The sequence below is a fragment of the Hevea brasiliensis genome, chromosome 2, assembly GCF_030052815.1.
Source record: "Hevea brasiliensis isolate MT/VB/25A 57/8 chromosome 2, ASM3005281v1, whole genome shotgun sequence".
Lineage (NCBI taxonomy): Eukaryota > Viridiplantae > Streptophyta > Magnoliopsida > Malpighiales > Euphorbiaceae > Hevea > Hevea brasiliensis.
The window spans coordinates 87,336,937-87,344,166 of NC_079494.1; the positions used below are offsets into that span (position 1 = coordinate 87,336,937).

The 7,230-nt window shown below is 29.8% G+C and overlaps 1 long non-coding RNA gene across 1 annotated transcript; it reads right to left on the bottom strand.

Moving 5' to 3' along the window:
* Positions 1–4,047: 4,047 nt before the first annotated feature.
* Positions 4,048–6,896, bottom strand: LOC131170562 (uncharacterized). Its single transcript, XR_009141342.1, has 2 exons — positions 5,495–6,896; positions 4,048–5,352 (listed from the first exon to the last, which is right to left on the bottom strand). It is a non-coding gene; the product is annotated as an uncharacterized LOC131170562 (long non-coding RNA).
* Between the last annotated feature and the right edge of the window lie 334 nt (positions 6,897–7,230).

The following is a 7,230-nucleotide window of genomic DNA, read 5'->3' on the forward strand; positions in this document are numbered from 1 at the left end:
CTGTTCATTTGGCCATAACTCACTGTAGATTTGGTCAATTGACCTGAAATTTTTACAGAAATAAGTTAAGACATAGACAAATAACTTTCATGAAGAAACCTACCCCAAATTATGACCAGAACCTAATCAAATCATTGAGCAAAGTGAAGTTTACTGTACTGAGATTTCCAGAATTTTCATTTGAGCAGCAATGTTTGGAGGACTATAACTCTCTTTAGAAAACTCGGATTTAGGCGATTCTTGAACGGATGGAAACCTAAGGCATAGTAGAACATTTCATATGAAGAAAGTTAGACCAAATTAGGAACTTAACTTGATTAAATTACTGACCAAAGTTGGATCAAAATCTGCCAGAACCCATGATAGCAGCATGAACAGTGCACGTAAATAGTAAACTTATTTTGGCCATAACTTGAGCTACAAAACTCCAAATGGAGTGATTCAAAAAAAGAAATTCCAACAGTAAATCGACCAATGAAACAGTGCAACTTCGGAGCACCAAAACCGAAAATTGGCAATTTTGCCAAAATGACCCAAGCTTTGAGAAAGTGACCAAAACCAACAAGTTTTAAATGAAAAATGTAGTATGTTTGAAGTGCCAAAGTCAATGTACATATTTTCTATGCAAAAGTCAACATTTTAGTTGACTAATGAAGTGAATAGTGACATGAAAACTTGAAATAAGCTTGGAAATGGATTTGGTAATTGATTCCAACAAGTTTTAAATGCAAAATGTGGTACATCGGGAGTGTTAAAACCAATGTACCTATTGTCTATGCAAAAGTTAACATTTTTGTTGACCAATGAGGTGAATAGTGACACCAAAACTTGAAATTCAAAATTTGAAATTAGAAATGCATCTAGGGGACTTTAAATTGCAATTGGCAATTAATACTAGTAAATGTAAAACTCAAAATGTGGGATCTTGGTGTAATTAGAATTAATATATCCATTAAGTATAAAAAGGTCAACATTTTGGTTGACTAGTATGGTGAATAGTAATCAAAATGATTAGTGAATTAAGATGAAGACCTAGAACCAATTCTAAGCTTAAATGCTTAGAATTGTATGACAAATATGGACTATGCATCCTAGTCAAAATTGTTAAAAAGAAATTTAGGCCATAAATTTGAAATCCATGAAATATTCATGGATTACTTGAAACATGAAAAATAAGTCACCTAATTGATGTGAATAGAAAGTTAGGGCATATATGCCCATCACAAATGGAATTCATAAAATATTAGTAACTCAACTTGAAATATAAAATTTGTAATTACATAAGTAGACTCTTGAATGTATAAATGAGAAAGGAAAAATGTTTTGAATACAATGGTACATGTGAACCATTGTTTAGAATTGGGATCAATATGAAGAACATAATGAATGGATAAATAAACCATATTAATGTATGAATGAGACATTAGTTCTCATTATTGTAAAGAGGAGAAGTATTTTGAGTACAATGGTATAAAAGGATAATTGATGTGAATTGTGATCATATAAATGATCAAATGAATGTATGAATTATGATTGAAATTTATCATGAAATAATGAAGTCATAAAGCACAATATATTAATATTTTAAAGTATCAAATGCCCTAGTATACCTAACAAGATTGGTTTGGATAGTTTGGCATGCTAATAGGGTATTGTTTTAGCAGTACTGCGAAAGGCTTTATGCCCGTATTCATGGCTTTTATGCCCGTATTCATGGCTTTTATGCCCGATTATGTGATATCATGGCTTTTTAGCCATACTGACTGCATACATGGTAGACGTTCTGCGTCCCATGGTATGACGGCCCGAGGCACGCGGTGTCGGTGCCAACGACCCGTTATCGATCCGATTTTCTATTATAGGTTACTTGGGCGATCAATTAAAGTATTATTCAATTCAGACTAAGTTAAGTTAAGTATAATGAAAATCCAGTACAATTAAATTAAGTATTGAATGAATAAGCAAAAGAGATTAGCAAAAGAAAAATAACAAAAATATAAATTGCAGAACCGTACAGACTTGAAATACAATACAGATAGAATAAATTATATACCTGCTAGTATTACTGAAAAGTTATAAACTAAGCACTTCCAAAGAGGAACAAACTAGTATATAAGATCGTTGATACTAGAAATACTATACCAAATTAAATTGATTCTTGAGTATCTAAATTATCATTTATTTCTTTCTTTACTTGTATATATTATTTCTGGTTATATTATTGCACCACTAAGCAGAAATGCTTAGCGCGATGGAATTGCTTCCTCGCGCAGGTACTGAAGGTAAAACCAGTAGACTGTCGATTGAGATTTTTGGAGTCCAGATCTGCAGAAGTGTCAGAAGAGTTCAAGATTGTCACCTCCTCAGCAATGCATGTAGATAGGGCTCATTTTATACATGTTATGTATATTGTTCATTCCTAGCACATTGTAAATTATTTGTATATCTTGTACAAAATAAACTCATGTAATTAACCTATGAATTATGGAAGCTATTCAAAGTAAGTATTTTAGTATGTGAATTGAATTTGAGTTATAATGAGATTATACTTGTGAATATTGAGATATTGAAAATCTAATGAGATTTCTGAGAAATCTGGATACTGTATTGAGATACATTATGTTTGAAAATTTTTGAGACTATTAAGTTTGAGAAATTGAGTATATATTGAAATTGTCTTTGGCAGGTTTAGAAGAACTGTTAGTCCAAATTACAGCCGACACTTTGTCGGATTATCGTTAGAATTTTTGGAATTTCCAATTTAGTTAGATTTTGATAAAAGTAAAAATAGCCTAAATCTTCAATAAAGTTTTTGAATAAATAAATCAAGGACTGTAATGAAATCAGATAAAATAGAGTGCTCCGGCACACTGAGTGGCATAACTTGCTTGGCTACACTGTAGTCGGGTAAGGGGTGTCACATTATTTTTCTTTAAAAAAAATTATGAGCATTTATTTATTTAATCAAAATTTTCTACTAGGCCTTATTGGCCTTAAAGAGTCCAATTTGGTCTAATTAGCTTTTTTTAACAAAATAAATTCCCAAAATTAAAATTAAACAAAAATAAATTTCATTTAAATTTAATTAAATATTTTTTACTCTTCAAAATTATTTTCTCCAAGAAACATGTCAGAATATGATTATCCAATTTTAAAACCTTTAAATATATCTCACAGTCATAGAAATTTGTCATCATTGGACTTTTCACAATCTCAATGTACATGCCCATAAGGTCACACAAACAGGGGTCTACAGTTTGGCACACCCCCCCCCCCCCCTCCCCATTTTGGTGAAATTTGAGATTAATGTGAAAGTATTACTCAAATTTCGTCAAAGTGACAACACAATTTGTTTTTAATAACTATTTGAAAGCAAGCATGGTATCAGCTATAAAGATTGAGTATATCTTGCTTTATCGATATACCATCTATGATACTCGTCCACAAGTGTACAATTTTGTATAAGTAATAAAGAGTGAGTAGAGTGTCGTCCCATAGGAATTGTCTTTAATTATCAAAATTTATGTTAATTTTGATAATATATAAAATTGGAATGAAAGAAATTAAAACAACTCAAGCTAATATTAACTAAAATTAACTAACAAAAGAAATAGAGATAAGAGTTTAAAATCAATTAAAAGAAGGCTAGAGATTTTGACTTCACTTAACCCATTATGTAATTTTACTTAATTTTGTCATATAATTAATTTAACTATCTTAGCAAGGGTAATAACACAAAAATATCTAATAATCCTTTATAGGCATTATTAAAGCATTCAATTAACCAAGATAACCCAAATTTCCCAATAGGAATTATTTGATTAACCAAAGCATAAAAAACCCAAGTTAACAAAATATCCAATAGTAATTAGACTTAGTTTCCACTCTTAGCTAATTAACATAATTAACTATGTTAATGGTTACTCTAATAAGACTCATAAGATACTTCCTAGCCAAGTTATGAATCAAAGATCTTTCAAGCATTATTTCAAACACCAAAAAGCATTAAAATCAAAACAACCATTAATTGCTAAAATAGAGAAAATATATTAAAATTGATAAATCACTCAAAATTGATAAATCACTTAGGTCAAGCTACATCAAAATCTCTAGCTAAAGTATTTAGCCACTCATATTAACAAAAAAAAAAAAAAAAAATCAAACTCTATAAAATCCAAATCAAACATCATCAAATAAAAATGGATTCCTATCAAAAAGAAAAGAAAAGAAAAGAAGAAACCCCATTATGGTTGATGGTGAAAATCTCCTTTTAAGAGCCAAAACTTTAACAAATCCACTCTAAAACTTGATTCTCCTTTTTAGATAAATTCGAGAGAGTATTTAGGACTTTTGGTGTGAAGAATGGTGTGTGTAGCTATTAGAACCATCAAAAACCATTCTGATATCTCTCTCTCCTTTAGAACGCATGTCATGTATGTTATGGGAGAAATACTACTCATTCCATGATTCACGCTCTGGGTGTGCATGAAGTTGCATTTCACACTTGGGGTGTGAATCCTTATATGACCACAAATTCATGCATTTCCTTCATTTTTCTTCAATTTGTCATAAGTCTCACGCTCTGGGTGTGAATTGGCTCCTCTTTCATATCTTAGATATGAAAATTTAACTCTAAAAACTCCCAAATGAACCTAATTATTTCTTTGCAAAATTTTCTTCAATCAATGGCCATTTTTCACTTAGAACAATAAAAAATCAATAAAATCAAACTTAGAACAAATATTAATATGATTACTAATAAAGATAAAAATTAAAATAATCTTTATTTAATAATATAATGGTACAGTCAAATAATTAAACCAAAATTCAATTTAATATAATAATGGTATTTTTAAATAAATTCTTTCAATTATAATAATATTGATAAAATAATGTTAAAAGTTATATTTTATTATTTAAAAAAATTCAGGTTATTACATCAAAGTTGTGCAAAATGACTCAAAACTATAAATCAAAACATATAGACCAAAAATAAAAAATAAATGTACCCCCAAACCTAAATTTGGCATTGTCCTCATTGTCAACACATAACAACTCAAACCCACACTTAATTGAATTTATGCACATTCACACATAATTCATCATATTCAAGCACACTTCAATACCTAAAATCATTCTTTACAATTTCATAAGTCATTACCATCCCAATAATTCAATCATTCAACACATCACATAAACACAATATTTCTCAATCCAACACAAAGCAAGAGATCACCACATCCATTATTTCAAAGCAAAGTTTAGAGACACCCCTCTTTGTAGCTTTCCAAAATTCTCTTATGCTTTACTCCATCCATAGCTTTGCTTTGATTTTCTTTTCTTTTTAGTCACCTACAACCAATCAAATTTAACACCAATCAAGATTTAGGGATACAAAACTAAATTGAATTAAAATTAAACTAAAAATTAACACAATTTGAAATAAATTAAAAAAAATTAAAAGATATCACTTGGATTGCCTCCGAAGAAGCACCTGTTTTAGGTCTTTAGCTTGACCACTTGGATAATTACTCATCAAAGAGTGGGCTCTGCCAATAGTAGTTATCATGTAACACTACTTATGGGTCTTGGTTTATCATGCCCTTAAGATTGGCCAGGTTTAGAGAGATTTTGCATATAGCACCAACAACACTTGGCTTGGATTGATATGTTTGGAAAGAGTACTCTAATTTTTCCTTTAGCTTAGTGAGAAAATAGTATGGTGAAGGCGGTGTCATTAGGAGGTAAGGATCCTTGAATGGTGTATGTGGTAGTACCATCAATGAGCTTAAATTAATGATCTCACAAAAAAAATAAGATAATAATGTAGAAGAATAAAATAAAAAAGGAAAGAAATATCTAGATTACTAGCAAAATTAACTATTTTGATATTAAAGCACCAATCCCTAGCAAAGGTACTAAAAACTTGCTACTTGTCTATAAGTGTACGAATTCGTATAAGTAATAAAAAGCGAATATAGTATCATCCCATAAGGATTGTTTATAATAACCAAAATTTATGTTAATTTTACTTGTATCTAGACTATCAAATCAATTTGAATGAAAGAAAAGCTAATATTAACTAGAATTAAACTAAAATTAACTTAATTAAAAATTAACTAACAAAAGAAACAAAGATAAGAGTTTAAAATCAAATAAAAGAAGGCTAGAGATTTTGACTTCACTTGACCCATTATGCAATTTTACTCAATTTTGTCATATAATCAATTTAACTATCTTAGCAAGGGTAATAACACAAAAATATCTAATAATCCTTCCTAAGTATTATTAAACCTTTCAATTAACCAAGATAACCCAAATTTCCCAATAAGAATTATTTGACTAACCAAAGCATTAAAAACCCAAGTTAACAAAATATCCCATAGTAATACCTTAGTTTCCACTCTTAGCTAATTAACTATGATAATGGTTGCTCTAACAAGATTCATAAAATGCTTCCTAGCCAAGTTATGAATCAAAGATCATTCAAGCATTATGTCCAACACCCAAATGCATTAAAATTAAAATAACAATTAATTGCTAAAACAGAGAAAATATATCAAAATTGATAAATCATTTAGGTCAAGCTACATTAAAATCTCTAGCTAAAGTATTTAGCCACTCATATTAATAAAAGCAAAATTAAAATCTATAAAAACCAAATCAAACATCATCAAATAAAAAATTGATTCTTATCAAAAGAAAAAGAAAAGGAAAGAAGAAACTCTATTGTGTTGATGGTGGAAAATATCCCTCTAAGAGCTAAAACTTTAAGAAACCCACTCAAAAAGCTTGATTCTCCTTCAAAGATGGATTTAAGAGAGTATTTGGGATTTCTTGTGGTGAAGAATGATGTATGGAGCCATTAGAACGATCAAAAACCATTTTGATATCTCTCTCTCCTTTAGAACGCATGTCATGTTCATTATGGAAGAAAGACTACTCATTCAATGATTCAAGCCTTGGGCATGTGTGAAGTTGCATTTCACACTTCAGGTGTGAATCCTCAAATGACCACAAATTCATGCATTTCCTTTATTTTTCTTCAAATTGCCACAAGTCTCATGCCCCAAGTGTAAATGGGCTCCTCTTTCACAACTTGGGTACGAAAATTTAACTCTAAAAACTCCTAAATGACCCTTATTATCTCCTTGCAAAATTTTCTTCAATCAATGGCCATCTTTCACCTAGAACAATAAAAAGTCAATAAAATCAAACTTAGAACAAAAA